The sequence below is a fragment of the Gossypium hirsutum genome, chromosome D04 (genome assembly GCF_007990345.1).
Source record: "Gossypium hirsutum isolate 1008001.06 chromosome D04, Gossypium_hirsutum_v2.1, whole genome shotgun sequence".
In the NCBI taxonomy this organism is placed as follows: Eukaryota; Viridiplantae; Streptophyta; class Magnoliopsida; order Malvales; family Malvaceae; genus Gossypium; species Gossypium hirsutum.
The window spans coordinates 20621283-20641906 of NC_053440.1; the positions used below are offsets into that span (position 1 = coordinate 20621283).

Consider the following 20624-nt stretch of genomic DNA (forward strand, 5'->3'; position numbering starts at 1 on the left):
TTTTTGAAGTTTAATGAAAGATTATGAGTTTTTTTATAAATAAACAAGTTCTGTAAAGTGATTTTTGTTGAAAATGTCATTTAGGGATTTATTTGTAAAATTAGTAAGATATCGTGGTTAAATTGTGAAATTATGGAGGTGAGTGATTCATTCAAGATAGCCAGTGTGACTGAAGACACATAGAGGTTGAAGTTGTTTCCATACTCGTTGCGAGATTGAGCACTAGCATGGCTCAATTCATTGCCACCAAGTTTCATATCTACATGGCAAGAACTAGTAGAGGGATTTTTGGTTAAGTATTTCCCATCAAGCAAAAATGCTAAGTTGAGGAACGAGATCACAACTTTCCAACAATTGGATGACGAGTCTTTCTATGAGGCTTGGGAGCGATTCAAGGAGTTACTTCGTAAGTGTCCTCATCATGGGATTCCTCATTGTGTCCAGTTACAGACATTCTAGAATGGTCTCAGTGCACATACAAGATTGAATGGTGCAATTTTGTCTAAGTCTTTTAATAAGGCTTATGAGATCATCAAGAGGATCGCGAGTAATAACTATCAATGGCCAGCAAATCGAACAACTTCAGGAAGACGTGTGGCCAGAGTTCATGAAGTTGACTCTCTCACTTCGTTATCAACTTAGGTATCGTCTATTTCCTCTATGTTAAAACAGTTAACTGTTAATAGTACTAATAATTTTGTAGCTCAGCCACTAAGTCTGTTTGAAGTAGTTTTCTGTGTGTATTGTGGGGATGGTTATTCTTTTGAGAATTGTCCATCAAATCTCGATTTAGTGTATGTGGAGAACCAATATCAAAATAGGAGTGGACAAGGACCCCAGTCCAACTTTTACAATCCTTCATGGTGTAATCATCCTAACTTTTCTTGGAGCAACCAAGGTAATGGATTGAGCAATAACTTATTACAGCAAAGACCCAACCAATCTCAAAGGTTTAATCAGCAAGCTCCAAAATCACCTTAAGCTAAGGCATCAAACAGTTTGGAGAACTTGTTGAAAGTGTACATGGCAAAGAATGACGCTTTGATCCAAAGCCAAGCAGCAACACTGAAAAATTTGGAAAACCAAATGCGTCAGTTGGCTAAAGAGCTTCGTAATAAACCACAAGGAACCTTGCTGAGCAATACTGAGAATACAAGGAATTTGGGTAAAAAATATCAAGGTAGTGGCATTGTGAAATGGTAAGACTCTGGAACCCCGATTGATTGATGTCAAACATGAGCATGTTGAAAAGGAGGAAATTCAACCAGATGTTGAAGTTTCTACACCAAAGGAATCAGAATTTGCAAAGTCTGACAAGGTAAACCCTGACTTAGTGAATTCAGATATTTTAACATCTCCTTAGATGTAGATTTACCTATTCAAAAAAGTTGTCCGGTTCAACCAAATGTTTCATCACCTCCATATCCGCAAAGATTGCAGCAACACAAGCAGAAACAAGAGGTGCAATTCATGAAGTTTTTGGATGTTCTGAAGCAGTTACACATCAATATATTTTTGGAGAAGGCTGTAGAAAAAAATGTCGAATTATGTGAAGTTTATGAAGGATATACTATCGAAGAAGACATGACTGAGTGAGTATGAGACTGTTGCCTTAATAAAAGAGTGCAGTGCGTTCGTACAGAACAAACTGCCACCGAAATTGAAAGACCCAGGAAGCTTTACTATACCTTGTAACATTGGTGACTCCTACTTTGGTAAAGCTTTGTGTGACTTAAGAGCGAGTATCAACTTGATGCCAAAGTATATTTTCAAGATGTTAGGGATAGGTGAAGTAAGACCTACAACTGTGATGCTTCAGCTAGCGGATCCATCTTTAGCATATCCCAAAGGAAAGATCGAGCATGTTTTGGTAAGAGTTGATAAATTTATTTTTCCTGTTGATTTTATTATTTTAGATTTTAAAGCAGACAAGGAAGTACCGATCATCCTTGGGAGACCTTTCTTAGCCATGAGAAGAACTTTAATTGATGTGCAGAAATGAGAACTCACCATGTGAGTTCAAAACGATTAGGTAACCTTTAAAATTCTGAAAGCGATGAAATTTCCCAATCCGGCAGAAGAGTGTTCAGTTATGGAAGAGATAGAAACCTTGGTTTCTATGGAAAGTAATTTTGAAGAAGATCCATTGGAGCAAGCCTTATATTTTGACCCTTTGGAGGATGAAGAAGGTGAAGAAAACATGGCTTTGATGGAAGCCAATCCAGAAAATTTTATTCAACCCACACGGTTTGAACTGTTGGAGTTAGAATTCAGAGAATTTATGCAACCCAAGTTGTCAATCGAATAACCACCTGCACTCGAACTAAAGGTACTTCCTTCCAATTTAAAATATGTTTATTTAGGTGACTGTTCTACTTTACCTGTGATTATTTCAGTAGAACTAACGAAAGATCAAGAGGAACAATTGATTACTGTTTTAAAGAAATTTAAGAAAGCAATCGGTTGGACCATAGCTGACATTCGAGGTATAAGCCCTTCTTTTTGAATGCATAAAATCATTTTAGACGAAGGTGAAAGAACTCAAATTGATGGGCAAAGGAGGCTCAATCCTATTATGAAAGAAGTTGTTGGAAAGGAAGTGATCAAATGGTTAGATGTAGGAATCATCTATCCCATTTCAGATAATTCATAGGTAAGTCCGGTGCAGTGTGTGCCGAAGAAAGGTGGAATCATGATTGTTGAAAATGAGCGGAACGAGTTAATTCCAACGAGAACTATTACCGGTTGAAGAATCTATATTGATTACAGAAAGTTGAACAAAGCCACTCGGAAGGACCATTTTCCATTGCCTTTTATGGATCAGATGTTAGATCGACTGGCAGATAATGAATTCTATTATTTCTTAGATGGCTATTCGGGATATAAGAAAATAGTTGTAGCCTCGGAGGACCAACATAAAACAACCTTTACTTGTCCATACGATAGGTTTTCTTTTAGGTGAATACCTTTCAGTTTATGCAATGCACTTGCAACTTTTCAACGATGAATGATGGCAATATTTACTAATATGGTCGAAAATTTTGTTGAGGTTTTCATGGATGATTTTTCTATTTTTGGTAACACTTATGATATCTTTTTGAGTAATTTGGCTAAGGTACTACAGAGATACGAAGAGACAAACCTTGTCATTAATTAGGAAGAATGCCATTTTATGGTCAAGAAAGGGACTGTCTTAGGTCATAAGATCTCAAAGAAAGGAATTGAAGTCGATAAAGCAAAGGTAGACGTAATTGAAGGATTACCGGCCCGAATTAATGTGAAACGAGTCAGAAGTTTCTTAGGCCATGCCGATTTTTACCTAAGGTTTATCAAGGATTTCTCAAAAATTTCTATGCCGCCGTGTTTATTGTTAGAGAAGGATACAGTGTTCGATTTGAAAAAAGTATGTTTAGAAGCTTTTGAAGAGATAAAAAAAAGGGTAATCTTAGCCTCAACAATCATTACACCCGATTGGAGCACACATTTTGAGTTGATGTGCGATGCAAGTGATTATGCTGTTGGAGCTGTGATGGGTCAAAGAAAAAATAAAGTGTCTCACCCTATTTACTATGCAAGTAGAAATTTGACGGGAGCCCAACACAATTATACGGTAATCAAAAAGGAACTATTCGCTATAGTTTTTGCTTTTGACAAATTTCGTTCATATCTTATAGGTACCAAAGTTACATTATTTACTAACCATGTGGCCATTAAATACTTGGTCATGAAGAGAGACACAAAACCAAGGCTAATTTGTTGGATACTTTTACTCTAAGAATTTGACATTGAGATCCAAGACAGAAAAGGTGTCGAAAATCAAATAGCTAATCAACTGTCGAGGTTGGAGCAAGATGAGGTAACTCAGTCATGTGTGCCTATCAACGAGAATTTCCCAGATGAACACTTATTTGAGGTAAATCGAATTCATGAAATACCTTGGTTTGTTGATTTTTCCAATTATCTTGCATATGGAATAATTCCTCGAGAAATGACATACCAACAAAGGAAGAAATTCCTTCATGATAGTCGGTATTATTTTTGGGAGGATTCGTTTTTGTTTAAATCGTGTGAAGATAATATAATCCGAAAGTGTGTAGCTAAAAGCGAGATTGCTGAGATCTTGAATCACTTCCATTCATCTCCAAGTGGGGGACACTTTGGTGGTTTACGTACTGCAACAAAGATTTTACAAGTAGGTTTCTTTTGGCTTACACTATTTAAAGATGCTTACACTTATGTAAAGAACTACGATGAGTGCCAAAGAACTGAAAATATATCAAGGAGAAATGAGATGCCCTTAACAAATATTTTGGAGATTGAGTTATTTGACGTATGGGGCATTGACTTCTTAAGCCCGTTTCCTTCTTTGTATGGGAACAAATACGTTTTAGTTGCTGTGGACTATGTATCCAAGTGGGTTGAAGCTGAAGCATACCCTGCAAATGATGCTAAGGTAGTCATGCAATTTCTACATAAGCATGTGTTTACACGATTTGGGACAACAAGAGCTATTATTAGTGATAAAGGTTCTCACTTTGTGAACAAATGACTTAAGTGGTTGCTTGATAAATATGATGTGAAGCACAAGATTGCTACTGCCTATCACCCCCAGTTCAATGGGCAAGTTGAAAGAGTGAACCGTGAAATCAAAGGTATCTTTAAAAATGTAGAATGCCCTAGCAGAAAAGATTGGTCTCGAAGGCTCGATGATGCATTATGGGCCTATCGAACAACATTTAAGACTCTGTTAGGAATTACTCCTTATTAGTTAGTCTTTGGAAAGGCATGTCATTTACCATTAGAGTTGGAGAATAAAGCTCATTGGGCTTTGAAGCAGTTAAATTTTGATCTAAAGCAGGACAGTAAGAGAAGGATGTTACAACTGGATGAGTTGGAAGAGCTGAGGTTGTTTTCCTATGAGAATGCCAAAATATGCAAAGAAAGATTAAAGAGATGGCATGATACTCATATACAACTTCGCGGGTTTAAAGAAGGTTAGAAGGTGTTGTTGTTTAATTCAAGGCTGAAGTTATTTCTTGGGAATCTGATATCCCGATGGAAAGGACCCTATACAATCTACCGAGTTTATCCTTATGGAGCTATTGAATTATACAATAATTATGGAGGTACGTTTAAAGTTAATGGTCAACATCTCAAACATTATTAGGATGGAGAAGTTGAGCAAGTTGAATCCTCATTCAAATTAACAGACCCTTGATTTTTCATGAACTCGTCTTGTAAATAACTAAATAATTAGAATTTATTTTCTTAATTAAGTACATTTAATTAATTCTGTATAAGGAGATTGGAACTTAAGTGGGACCGCTGTGACCCCTCCAACCTTTCTTGGGAATTAATTTAATGTAATTTGTTAAGAAGAAATTTTCTACTTAAGTTTTAAAATGTTTTTTTCTTCTAGTTTAATTTATTTTGATTAATTTTAAAATTTTATTTTAATAAATGGGGTCAAATTTGACCCAAGTACTAATCAGTTTCTCTTTGTTTAGTAAGTCTGTAAATACAAGTTTGAATTTGAGGCCCAAGACAGTAGAAAGGAGGGAAAATCCACACCTAATGCCGCCACTTCCATTGTTTGTCACCCAAGTAACCTTATTGTGGCTAAGTTTTTGCTACATGTTGCCTTAATTTTTCCCTATATAAACATTTTCTCATTCTACTATTTTCATATATCTCAAAGAAATTTGCTTAACCCGAAAAAATCCCAAACCTCCTTCTTATGTCGCTACCCTTAAATCCCAAAAGAAACCCTTAGTCATTTTCTTTTCTTTTACCGAGACCACCTAGTGCCTCCGCAAGAGAATCATTGAGCATCGACGTCATCATCGCATATAGTCCTTATCGTCGCCGTACACCACCATTGCTGTCACATGTTGCTGTCACCATCGTAAATCCCTTGCAATCGCAAAATGCTACCTTTGAGACATGGACGGAAGATACTGAAGATGCAAAATGACAAAGGGAATGATTCAGAAAAATAAAAGAGGAGATTCTTGTCTTGTTCTTTATTTAATTGTTTTTAGGTCTTTCGAAATTTATATCTTTAGTAATTAGGATTTAATTTCTGTAAAATAAAACATAGCAAGCATGAATAAATACTTCTTTAGAAAGAAAAAGACTAAGTTATGTGGCAATGAGAATGAACGTGCCTAGGATTGGGTTATGAGGAAAGATTTGGTATTGAAGTAGTCTTATTGACTCACCTCTCTTTCTTTACAACCCTACCTTGTATTCAGTTTTCGCTCATTACTTTGTTCTTGCAATGAGGAAATTGCTTCTTTTTAAAGGGGGTAAGGCAAATTGCTCAAAATTTTAAAATTTTCAAAGTATGTTTCAAATCATTTCTTTCATAAGTATGCTTTAATAAATGAATGTTTAGAGAAATTATTTTTAATAAGATAGCTTGTATGCAAGCATGAATGATGATTTTATCTGGGTGATTGTATGTAATCATTAAGAATGGAATGTTTTTATGATCTTAGTTGTAGGTAATGTTTTCCATGAAAACTTAGTTTCTCTTAAGATTAGACATGCATGAAGGTTTATATCTTTAGAATTGACTTAGTAACTTTATTGAGGCGAAATCCTAGGAGACATAAAAATCTAAAATGATATAGGCACCATTTTTCTTTGGATTGTTTGAGCCTTTTCAACCCCACCTTATTATATTAGACCCTTGAAACTATAATTTTGAGCTTCAAGGCCTGTTTTTGAAGTTATCCTAATTTTGTGCACCGCCTTAACTAAAGTTGTCTTGGTAATTAACATTTGAGGGAAATTTTCAGAAGATGTATGTGATCATGCTTAAAAAAAAGAGACAAAGTGAAGAAAAGTTTGCTCAGTCTCCAAAAAGAAGATATATGAGTATGAGTTCAAAATAAATTTGGGGGAGTTCCAAAGCTTCATTCGAAGAAAAAGTTTGAATTTCGAGAAATCCAAGACAAGTTAAAGGTTAAGATTTTTAAATCGAAATGTCACATCTCTTAAAATCCCTACCTTTAACCGAGCCCAATTACAACCTTATAAAAGACCTATTGATTTGATAATTATGTCACTTGCATTAGTGGAGAGAATGTATTAAGTTCAACATATGAAGATCATAAATAATCCTTATGAGAAATTGTGTTGAATGAAGAATATTATCTATGGCTGTGACATACATGCAAACTATGATTCATGTTGGCATATGTTAAAACCTAGAATAAAATTTCAAAATGTTTGTATATGAGTTACTTGTTAATAAAGAAGATCTATGTGCATGAATTTATTAGTGCATGATTATGAGACGAAGATTGATGCTACTTACACTCTTAGCAAAATTTGCCTTAGCAAGACCTTGTGCTGTGCATGAACATTACTCAGGATGAGCAATGATTTAAGTTTGGGGGTGTGTAAACTAAAAAATTATAGGATTTTTCCTATATAATTCATCACCTTTTTACTTAATTTTTTTTTGTTAAAACCAAGTAATTGTTTAATAAATTAATGAAATATGCGAAAATATGAAATTAGGACATGGAAATTATTAAAATGTGATTCTATGTTTTATTATATAATTTTCATGCCTAGAATGGCTTATTTTATATTAGTTTGAGCATATTATATTTTTAAGCTATAAAGTGGGCCATGCATGATTAAATTAAATAATAAAATATAAAGTTATATTTAATAATTCATTATAAATATTTCATTAACAAATTTGGTTTTAATTAATTAAGTAAATTAATTAATTGATGTGGTTAAAATTATATTATTTGGTCATCTAAACTATCTACTATTTTTGGACAGGTCTAAGAGTTTTCTTCTAATTGCAAAACCGTCCAAAATGGGGACCAAGTCAACCCAATTTTCGGCTGAACATAGCTGATCATAAATCAATTTTTGGTTTAATTACACAAGGTCCTTGAAGAGTTAAAGAAATCAAAGATTTTTCCGAAGATTTGCTGGTGACTGAGTCTTAGTCCTGAGTTGTGGTGGCACTCAAATTGACCAAGTATCAAGAAGAATCGGCCACATTTCCTCAATTCATGGCCGTCCATTCTTAGAAGAAGTTTTAAAAGATGGATATTCCTATTTTTAGCAAACTAACTCCATTGCCTCACCTATAAATAAGAGCTCATTTCTCACTTTTTCAATCATCCCTCACTCATTCACCATTCTCTCATCTCTCAACTCTCTTAGCTATCTTTCCCCCTCATGCCTATCGTCATCCTTGCATAAGGATTTTTAGCAAAATTAGCCTATTAAAGAACCCTTGGTCGACCATCTTGGAGAACCATCAGCAAAGGAGCAAAGCAAAGAAGCGAAGGAGCCTCATCAGTCAAAGTCTTGGGTGACAGCCACTCTGAATTGGCTTTAATCTTTCTTTTCTTTAATTTAATCTAAAGATGTTTGCTATGTGTTCTTTGTTCTTTTTTACAACAATGTTAGCTTAATTTTATTTAAGCTAGGATGATTGCTTTGATTAAATAATATTTATTTGATTCGTGCTTATAATGTTTGTGCCTCAATCGATCATGTTTTCAATTAAAACCACGTATTTCGTTCATACGTGATTTGAATGCACCTGAATTAGCTGAGCGATCTGGACCAGACGACGGCTAGTGGACACATAATTGAAATATGCATGCTCAATTTAGATCCTGACCCAATTAAATTGTAGGTTGAATAAAAACTCTGACCAAGCTCTGTTATCTGCATAGTTTTTAGATTTTTGTGATTAAATTGTTTCAAACTTGACACGTCCCTATTATTTCACACGAATACTAAGAAACCCTTAGTAAATAAGGATCAGTAAAATGCGTATTTACTAAGTAAAGGATTCTGAAAGGATCTAATTTGGTTTCCAAACTCATGAAAGATCGAGTTACGATGGAATGTTTTTCGAAATGTTATTAAGCTTGTAAATTGAGTTTAATTAAAGTGATTGTCCTAGTTTATTTAAGTTATAATTGTTGCAAATTGTGTTTAATTTTACTGAAATCTATTTCATTTAGTTTGCATACTTAGGATAATTTGCATTAGGGATCATTGCATTTAGTTTAATATATTTTAATCACCACTTTTCAACTATATTATGTTTTTATTTATCGAATTGTTAATATAATTTTACAAATTAGGTGACTTAGCACAAATACAATCCCTGTAGAGATGAAAACTCGATACTTACTTATTACTTGATAACGACTGTGTACACTTGCACAAACCTACGCGATTTATTCAACGGATCAAATTTTTGGGAAAGGAAGAACCTAAACCCTAAGCTTGACAACCCTAGGAAGTTAACAAGGTGGGAGTTAACCCAAATTTGGTATGGCCTATCTGTGAACACCTTTACCCCAAATTGGTCTGGATTATGAGGTCAAAAGATAAGTAGTCCTTGCTGACTCATTATCTTAGTGGACGTATCGGAAGATCCTACTAGGATATCGACTAGTTAATTGACGAGAACCTCGAAGCCAGGGTTGATGAAGATTACCAAAGCCAGCTAATCACCTATAACCAGAGTTGATCAAATTCAATCTTTAATTTCTCGATACTTATATACTTATTATTACTATTATTATAAAAAAATCCCTAAAATCTTGATTATCTATGTTTTCATAATATAACTTATTTCAAGTATTAATTAGAACTTTTGGTGTTTAGGTTAAAATTGATCTAGTACTATCTTCCTTTGGGTATGATCCTCGTAGTATGTACCTACTTTGTTGTAACTATTTTACAACCTGACCCGTATACTTGCGGACACCACCTCATTCAGGTTTATCTTTTGATGTAGTATTCACACTCTAGACGTTAGCACGTCCACAGGCGGTCAAGTTGTTGGTGCCAATTGTTGGGGAGGGAACGTCATTAGTTCAGTTTAGTAAGACTAATTCAGAAATTTTCTAAGTTATAGATATGATTTAAATTTTATCGTTACTAATCTTCTCTTTTAGGTTTAGTGTATGAATCGTAGTAGGGGAACACCTATAGAACCAGTCACAGATTAAGAGAGAATAATTCAGAGAAATCGTCGACAACAATAGTAGTAGGAACAACAGATGTAAGATCAACCACCACCTACTGTAGTCAATGTACCACTTGAGAATTTGTTGTTTAACGGAGCTAACAACACTGATTTAGGAGATCCACCAGCACCACCATAGTTACCTGTAAATTTACCTATGGCACGTAACGAGAGAACCCTAAGAGATTACGTATTACCAATTCTAGACATGGTTCAAGAGAGCATAACAAGGTTTGGTATCAGAAATAACAATTTTCATATCAAATTGAAATTGATTCAGATGATCAAGAATAACCTACAATTTAGGGGCAGAATGTGTAACACCCCGTACCCGAGACCGTTGCCGGAGTCGGACACGAGGGGTTCACAGACTAATTTCGCTTACTATCGCAGTCCATTTTAAAAATTTCCAGACAGATGGCTAACTGTGTCGCTGTCACCTTAAAAATCATATCTTGAGTTCCACAACTCGAAAATCAGTTTTGTGATTTTTCTCTGAAACTATACTCATATATGCATCTACAATTTTTTTCTATAATTTTTGGTCAGGCCAATTAGTACAGTTTATTAGTTAAAATCTCCCATGTTACAGGGATCGACTATACTGACCTTCGCCCATAACGACTTGGATATCTCCCTGTACAGGGCTTAAATACTGATGCCGTTTGTTTCTATAGAAACTAGACTCAAAGAGGAATCTATACATATATGGCATGACTCCTAATTATCTCTGGTTAATTTATAATGAATTTCTAAAGTCGGAACAGGGAATCCAGAAACCGTTCTGGCCCTATCTCATGAGAACCTGAATATCTCTTAACATAATGTCCATATGATCGTTTCGTTACTTTCCTATGAAAATAGATTCATCAAGGTTCGTTTACATAATTTATTCACTATTTAATTCCATTCCTACTATTTTTAGTGATTTTTCACATCCACATCACTGCTGCTGTCAGCATCTGCCTTTAAGGTAGACTTTACCTATTTCATGATCCTCCATGGATCAACTAGAGTTTGTCATACATATTCCAAAAGTGATCAAGAATAACCTTTCCCATGGCTAACCGTTACCAACATTTCCATACCTCTCGACGGACAACATACAAAACGATTATAATGCTATGATCAAAGTATATTTAAGCCATTTTCGCATGGCTATCCAAATTTACACAAAACCGAAGGGTACATGACCAGCAACAAAAGGGTAGTCCTATACATGCCATTTCAAAGTTCAACCAAAATTGTACCAAAAGGGGGCTTTGATAGTGTGGGAGACTTCGACTTCCAAAAATCCCGAGTCCGATAGCTGACGAGCCAAAATCTATAAAACAGAGAAACAGAGAAACGGAGTAAGCATTTAATGCTTAGTAAGTTTTAAGCAAGACAAAGTGTTCTCAATCACTATTATTGGTCATTCATTTCAACTGTTCGATGAAGTTAATCTAGAGCTTCATCTCGATCTATAATATCATTAAACGCAACACTTGGCTGCCACATATATACTTTCGAATAATAATGACCTAGATGGTCAAATATTTCCAAAGCACATTCTCACATTTGGAGTTATAATATTAATCACATTTACCTACCTCTTTGATACTGATAATTCACCTCGAAATCACTCCACCGATGAGTAAGTAATACGTACCTGAACATCTTGAATACATAATACTTATTTGATGGTAACTTAATGCAGATACTCAATATCAAAGTCTTACTTGAATCCTAGCATTTAGCCGTCGGGTCTTTAAAGCTCGGATATAGTACGAGCACGAAGCCTACGGACATTAATCAGGATAATACTCTCGCATAAAGCATGCGGGGTTTTAACCCGGATATAGTACTGACACAATTTCCCTTCGGGACTTATCACATTTATACACTTCCACATCCATCACATTGGCCATTCGGCCTTATCACATATATACACTTTCACATTCATCACATTGGCCATTCGGCCTTATCTCATATATGCATGTTCACATTCATCACATTGGCCATTCGGCCTTATCACACATACACATGTTCACATTCATCACATTGGCCATTCGGCCTTATCACACATACACATGTTCACATTCATCACATTGGCCATTCGGCCTTATCACGCATATATATACTTTCACATTCATCACATTGGCCACTCGGCCCTATCACATATATATACTTGTACATCAATTTCATCATAACAAAATTGACTAGGTATACTAGTCATTTGTGGCTTATAGCTTCACTTTAATACGAATTTGGTACTTTGATTACCAATGTTTAATTGATAGCTTATAAGCAACTCAAATGGTTTTATTAAGGTTTACAACAAAATTCCAAATTCAGCACAAGCTGTTTTTTTCTGAGCAACAGTCATTAAATTATTCGTAAATGGAGCTACGAAACTCCAAATGGAGTGCCGTTAATTTTCCCTGGAAATAGACTCATACATATCTTATCCAGAAAATTTTCAGAATTTTTGGTTTGGCCAATCAATACCAGATTTTTCTTAAAGTTTCCCCTGTTTCACTGTTTGACTAATCTGACCACTCTTCACTACGAATCAAATTTCTCATTGTACGGAATTAAAAATGTGTTCTATTTGATTTCATTTGAAACTAGACTCATTAAGGAGTCTAGGAATATAAATTTTATCTTATAACCATTTTTGTACAAATTATAATGATTTTTCTAAAAACAGAACAGGGGATTTTGGAGTCATTCTGACACTGTCCCACACAACTTTAAATATCTCTTTATAGGAAATTTCTTTGCTTCCACGGTCTCTTTTATAAGAAACTAGACTAAATAAGATTTGATTAAATATTTTATTCAGCCTATAATTCCACACCAACAATTTATAGTGATTTTCTAAAATCACGTTACTGCTGCTGTCCAAAGCAAATTATTACAATTTGCTCTTAAATTTCCAAGTCCAAACACTTATGAACTTACCATTTGAGTTTAAGACATATCATGGCCACATCATATCTTATTAAATCGACTCATTATGTCCTATTATGACTGAATTTACTCAACGTTTAATCACTTAAAACTTACCTCGGATGTGGTCGAACGATTTCGGCGGCTATTCGATCACTTTTTTCCTTCCCTTTATCGGATTTAGTTCCCCTTTGCTCTTGAGCTTAATTTAACAAATAAATTGATTTAATCATTTGAACATCGAAAAGAGAAAATCAAGGTACTTAACCCATATATATATACATTAGACATTAAAGTCACATACATATGAAATCATGAATCAACTCAACATATTAACCCACACTCTCTTTTAGCCGATTGTCTAAGCCAAGATTAAGCCACCAATATGCTTACTTATGGCCGAACATACACATCAACTTATGTACTCATTCATGTGGCCGAACATACATGTCTATGTTGAGGCCGATTGCAACACTTAATACATTCTACAAGTATGGTCACTTGTATTGACTAAACACCATTTTGTTTCAAGTTCAAAACTTGGCCAATACACATATATACACTAGTAAAGCATCCTCTCCCTTTCCATCAATTCAACACATGCATTACTCATTAATATACAAAATTATATTCGGCCTTAGCACACAACTTGCTAGCCGATTCTTCTCCATCTAGCAACTAATGCACATATGTGCTCATTTGTTAGACTCTACTTCATCTAACAACAACCATATTTTCCCTTCTACTTCCTACCATGGCCGGATGCTCAAGATACCTCAATATCGAAACTTTTAGCTTGGATTGCTTAAAGAACTTGGTGATGAGTTCAAATTTACCTAACACCTCAAGCCTCATAACACATCTATATAGCTAACATGCTAATAGTCTCAAGGCTTCAACTAAAACTTTTGAAGCCTCTTAGTCGAATACTAACTCTCTAATAATCCCAAATCCATCCATGAGATAGTTAGAATTTAGACTAATCATCCAAGGGATGTATGAACTTTCAAAGCAACACTAAACATACCTTAATCTAGTGAGCCTTCATAGCCGATTTTTCTCCAAGCTCATTCCCTTCCTTTCTTTCTTCTATTCGGCCAAAGATGTTCAAGGATGAACACTTTTTTTTTCTTTGTTTCCTTTCTTCCATTCATGGTAAAGGGGGGGCATGGATGAGACCATTTTTTTTTCATCACTCCACCTTTTTGCATTACTTTAATCCTAACCCCTTTTTTTTATTCTTTCTAACATAACTCACTAACACAACATGTTTGCAACATGTTTCCACCCATAGCATGGCCGGCCACTATGCTTTAATTTTGGGTAATTTGACATGCAAACCCATCATTTCACAACATGCATTATTAGGCCACTTTACATTTGCCTAGCACATTTCCAAATTTTCTCACATAAGTCCTATTTGATAAAATTCACTTACTATTAACAAAATTCAAACATGAAATTTTCACACATGCATATGTACATATAATGAGCATCAACTATGACGGTTAATTATCTTTATGACTCGGTTTAGTGGTCCCGAAACCACTTTCCGACTAGGGTCACTTTAGGAGTGTCACAGAATGACAGAGGATTTGAATCAATATTTAAAATAGTTTCTCCAACTTTGTGATACTTTCAAGTACAACAGGGTAACTGATGATGCTATTCGTCTTCAGTTGTCCCATTTTCTTTGATTGATAAGGCCATTTCTTGGTTAGACTCGCAGGCACCAGGATCTATCACGACCTAGAATGAGCTCGCTGGAAAGTTCTTACAGAATCTTTTCCCTATTACCAAAGCGGTTCAACTAAGAAGAGAAATTCTTGTATTTAGACAATTGGAAGGGGAAAGTTTTTACGAGGCTTGGGAACGTTTTAAAAAATTGATCCAAAAATGCCCACACAACAGATTCCCCGAGTGGATGTGACTACAAGTGTTTTACAATAAGTTGGATGCACATGCAAGGTTAAGGTTAGATGGAGTAGCAAGGGGAGCTCTTATAAATAGGATGAACGAGGACGCATACAAATTAATAGAAAACATGGCGATGAACTCCTGTTAGTGGCTTATTGAATGGTTCACGTATGGCTAGAAACCATCTGTGCAAAAGGCTGTCCAAGAAGATGATAAATACTAGCAGTTAGTGGAAAGACTTAACCGTATTTAATCCACAAATAGTGCACCATTTGTGTATGGAGGAGAAAAATCATGTGCACAATCCAATCCTTATTGTTTAAGATAGGGATTGTGCCATAAGACAGTATGTTGTGCCCACAAATAGTACTTCTACAATCCTTCATGGTGCAATCATCCAAAATTTTCTTGGAGTAACCAAGGAAATGGACTGAACAACTACATGCACATAGACCAATTCAACCCCAAGGGTTAAATCAACAAGCTCCAGAACATGTTGAAAGAATACATGGCAAAGAATGAAGCCTTAATCCAAAGCCAAGTAGCAACAGTGAAGATTTTGGAGAACTAAATTGGTGACTTAGCTACGGAGCTTCGTAACCGAGCGCAAGGAACCTTACCGAGCGCTATAGAAAATTTAAGGAATTTGGGTAAGGAACATTGTAAGGTAATAGCTTTACGAAGTTGTAAGACTTTGGAGTCCAAGACGGTTGTGATTGAAGATGAACCTATTGAGAAGGAGGAAAGTCAACCATCAGTTGAAATTCTTACATGAGTAGAGCCAGAACTTACAAATTCTAATGAGGTAAAATCTAACCCAGTAAATTTTGGAAAGCTAACATTTTCTTTAGATGTAGATTATCTCTTGAAAAAAATTATCCGATTCAACCCAAAGTTTCAACACCTTTGTATCCTCAAAAATTCCAACCAAATAAGTAGAAGCAGGAGGTGCAATTCAAGAATTTTTTGGATGTTCTAAAGAAACTGCACATCAATATCCCATTGGTGGAGGCTTTAGAGAAAATGCCCAATTATGTGTATTCAAGAAGGACAGTTTGTCGAAGAAGAAAAGATTAAGTGAATATGAAACTATAGCATTAAGGAAGGAGTGCAGTGCGTTCTTACAGAATAAGCTACTTCTGAAACTGAAGGACTGTGAAAGTTTTACCATACCTTGTAATATTGGAGAATCTTACTATGGTAAAGCTTTGTGCAACTTAGGAGCAAGCACAACTTTGATGCCAAATCTATTTTCAAGCTATTGGGAATAGGTGAAGTAAGACCCGCAATTGTGACACTTCAGTTGGCGGATCGATTTTTAGCATACCAAGAAGGATAGATCAAGGATGTTTTAATAAGAGTAGATAAATTTAATTTTCCTACTGATTTCATTGTCTTAGATTTTGAAACAGATAAGAAAGTGTCGATCATCCAAGAGAGACCTTTCCTAGCTTCAGAGACAACGTTAATAGACGTGCAAAAAGGTGACCTCACCATGACAGTTCAAGACGATCAGGTAACATTTAATGTTCTTAAAGCAATGAAATTTTTTGACCCGACGGACGAATGTTCAGTAATGAAAGAGCTTGAAACCTTAGTTTCTATGAAATGAGAGAATAATATTGAAGACCCATTGGAGAACACCTTAGGTTCTAAGCCATAGGAAGATGAAGGAGGTAATGAAAATATGGCATTGATGGAAGCCAATCCGATGAGCTATGTTCAGCCAACACGGATTGAACCACTAGAATAAGAAGTCTGCGAATTTTCAGAATAGAAGTTCTCAATCGAGGAACCATCCAAACTCAAACTTAAGTATTAAAAAAACATGAAGAGGAGCGATTGATTGTTGTTTTAACGAAATTTAAAAAGGTGATCGGTTGGACCATAGCTAACATTCGAGGTATAAGCCCTTTTGTATGCAAAAGATTATCCTAGAGGAAGTGAAACGAGCTAGAATTGATGGGTAAAGGAGACTCAACCCTATCATGAAAAAGGTAGTTCAAAAGGAAGTGATCAAATGGTTAGATGTCGAAATTATCTACCTTATCTCAGATAGTTCATGGGTAAGTCCAGTACAATGTGTATCGAACAAAGGTAGATTTACGATTGTCGAGAATTAACGTAATAAGTTAATCCCGACGAGACCTTTCATGGGTTGGAGAATCTGTATTGATTATAGAAAATTGAACAAAGCAAATCAGAAGAACCATTTTCAATAGCCTTTTATGGATCAGATGTTGGATCAACTGGCAGGTAATGAATATTAATTTTTCTTAGATGGATATTCGAGGTACAACCAAATATTTGTAGCCCCAGAAGACCAACATAAAATGAATTTTACTTTCCCATATGGTACATTTGCATTTAGGTGAATGTCTTTAGGTTTATGTAATACACCTGCCACATTTTAGCGATGCATGATGGCAATACTTATTTGTGTGGTAGAAAATTTTGTTCAGGTTTTCATGGATGATTTTTCTATTTTTGGTAATACTTACAATGCTTGTTTGAGTAACTTCCCTAAGGTATTGAAAGTGGATGTAATTGATAAATTACCACCACCAGTTAGTGTGAAATGAGTTTGAAATTTCATAGGCCATGCCGGTTTTTACCGAAGGTTTATAAAAATTTGTAAGCCTTTGTGTATGCTGTTAGAGAAAGATACAATTTTTTATTTTAACAAATCATGTTTAGAAGCTTTTGAAGAGTTGAAAAATCACTTAATCTCAGCCTTAATAATTGTTACACTAGATTGGAAGTCACCTTTAACTTAATGTGTGATGCAAGCGACTTCATTGTTGGAGATTTGGTGGGGCAAATAAGGGACAAAATATTTCACCCTATCTACTATGCAAGCAAAACTTTGACATGAGCCTAGTTTAACTACACGATAACTGAAAAGGAACTATTTGCAATTGTTTTTACTTTTGAAAAGTTCCGTTCTTATCTCATAGGTGCAAATGTCATATTATTTATTGACTATACGGCCGTTAAATACTTACTCACGAAGAAATATGCTGAATCGAGGCTAATTCGATGGCTACTTTTACACCAAGAATTTGACATTGATATCCAAACAAGAAAAGTTGTTGAAAATGAAGTAGCCAATCATCTGTCGAGATTGGAACAAAATGAGGTAACACATTCACTTGTTCCCATTAATGAGAATTTCCCAAATGAGTATATTTTTGAGGTAAGTCGAATTCATGAAATACCATTGTTTGCTGATTATGCGAATTATTTAGCAAGTGGAATAATTCCTCGAGAAATGACATACCAACAAAGGAAGAAATTCCTTCATGATAGTCGGTATTATTTCTGGGAGGATCCGTTTTTGTTTAAACAATGTGCAGATAACATACTCAGGAAGTGTGTAGCTAGAAGTGAAATTGATGAGATTCTATACCACTGCCATTCATCTCCGAGTGGGGGACACTTTGGTGGTTCCTGCACTGCAACGAAGGCCTTACAAGTAGGATTCTTTTAGCCTACACTATTCAAGGATGCATATGCTTTTGTGAAAAATTGTGATTAATGCTAGAGGACCAGAAACAAATCAAGGAGAAACAAAATGCCCTTGACAAACATTTTAGAGGTAGAATTGTTTGATGTGTGGGGTATTGACTTTCTAGGCCTATTTCCTTCTTCTTATGGTAACAAGTACATCTTGGTAATTGTGGATTATGTATCCAAGTGGGTTGAAGTCGATGCATACCAAACGAATGATGCTAACATAGTCATACGATTCCTTCATAAGCACATGTTTACATGGTTTGGGACTCCGAAAGCTATAATTAGAGATGAATGATCTCACTTTCTAAACAAATGACTTAAGTGGTTGCTTAACAAGTATAATGTGAAACACAAGATTGCCACTGCTTATCATCCACAGTCAAATGGGCAAATTGAATGGGTAAACAGTGAGATAAGAGGAATCCTTGAACTGGTAGTGCGATCGAATAGAAAATATTTGACTTGAAGGCTCGATAATGCTCTATGGGCCTATCGAAGTGCTTTTAAGAAACTGTTAAGAATGACTCATTATCGGTTAGTCTTCGGGAAGGCGTGTCATTTGCCGCTTGAGTTGGAGAATAAGGCTCATTGAGATTTAAAGTAATTAAATTTGGATAATAATAATGTCGGTGAGAGAAGGATGTTACAACTTGATGAATTATAGGAGTTGATGTTATTTCCGTACAACAATGCCAAAATGTATAAACAAAAAAATAAGAGATGGCATGACAACTGTATACAACCTCATGAATTCAGAGAAGGACAAAAAGGAATCTTGTTTAATTCGAGGCTAATGTTTTTTCTAGGGGAAATCAAATTCCAATGGAAAGGACCTTATACAATTTATAAAGTTTGTAAGAGCCCATTTTTTCCCGTGCCCATACCAGCAAAACAGACCCAAATAATATAAACCCAAATAAACCAAGCCCACATACATTACACAAGCCCAAACCCAGTTACAATAGGGCCCAATTGCCAAGCAGTTTCTACAAACCCTAAAGCCCAAACCAACTAAAACCTGAATCAGCCCAAGGCTGAGAAAACAAGAAACCCTAAGGTTTCGGGAGATCCCAGCGCTGCAGCCAGGGCTTTCCCTCGGTCCCACGAGCCACGCCTCCGAGCCGTTTCACGCCAGCCGCTACCTTCGTACGCGCCGAGCCACGTTACGCGTCTCCGCATCCGTACTTGCACACAACAAACAACAGCAAAGAAAGGAGCAACAATAGGAGATTGACAGCAAATACTAGCAAAATAGGAAAAAATAAGAAAAATGTAAAAAAGGGATTCAGGGGTTTATTTTTCAGGGGCTCATGGATTTCGGCTATAAGGAAAAACAGATAGCATTTGTATGAAAAAAAAAAGAGAAAAAAAGGGGATATGAGATTGTATCAAAAACAAAAAAAGAAAAAGCAATAGAAAATAACTTTTTTTTCAAAGGTGATTCGATTTTCTTTCTTTGGCTGATTTCGTTTTACTTTTTCTTACTTTTTTGATTGATTGATAGTAAAAAAAGGAAAAAGGGCTTATGGATCATACCGGGGTCGGGACGTCGTTGAATCCCTCCTCCGTTCAGGTCGTGGTTGAATGGGAGGGGAGGGACCTTTGATTTTGAAGCGGTGCCGAAAGGTGGTTCAGGGGCTGACTTCTATCTTACTTTGAAACTGATTAAGGGATCAAACATTAGGGATTTAGGGTTTTGAGTTAGTTTATACGGGGTATAAGAAACGGCACCGTTTAGAGCCTGTTTCAATGGCTCTAAAACGGTGCCGTATTAAGCCATGACCTGATGACCCGATCCGATCACAGCTTGACCCGCGCGTTTTGGTAGGGGAGGGTTATTTGCGCTCCAAGTCCTCCTTGTTTGTGTTCGGTCTCAACAGGAAAGGGTAGGCGACATCTTGGGGCATCGACAAAGCACTGTAGATCTCCTAAACGCATGTCAAACACAAAATTGTCTTCAGAAAGTTTGTACAGAGAAGTTCAGGCTGCGATATCTGGGGCACCCAATTCTCCTATTATTTATATTGAATTTGTTGTTCTGGGAATACTTTTTTCTTTTCCAAGATATACATTCCCAATCAATTTCTTTATTATCCTTCTTTACTATTTGTGATAATTTATTCATTTTGAGTTATGCCCAGAACCAACTTTATTCTTATCCATTGTTATGACCATTTTTGCAAGCATGTTGCATAGGAATAATGATTAATGGACTAATAAAACTTTC

The 20624-nt window shown here is 35.6% G+C and overlaps 2 non-coding genes across 2 annotated transcripts; both read right to left on the reverse strand.

The window, feature by feature from the left end:
• Positions 1–321: 321 nt before the first annotated feature.
• LOC121216690 (small nucleolar RNA R71) lies at positions 322–428 on the reverse strand. Its single transcript, XR_005912870.1, has one exon. It is a non-coding gene; the product is annotated as a small nucleolar RNA R71 (small nucleolar RNA).
• A 14343-nt stretch (positions 429–14771) lies between these two features.
• LOC121216561 (small nucleolar RNA R71) lies at positions 14772–14878 on the reverse strand. The gene has a single exon (XR_005912742.1). It is a non-coding gene; the product is annotated as a small nucleolar RNA R71 (small nucleolar RNA).
• Positions 14879–20624: the final 5746 nt, after the last annotated feature.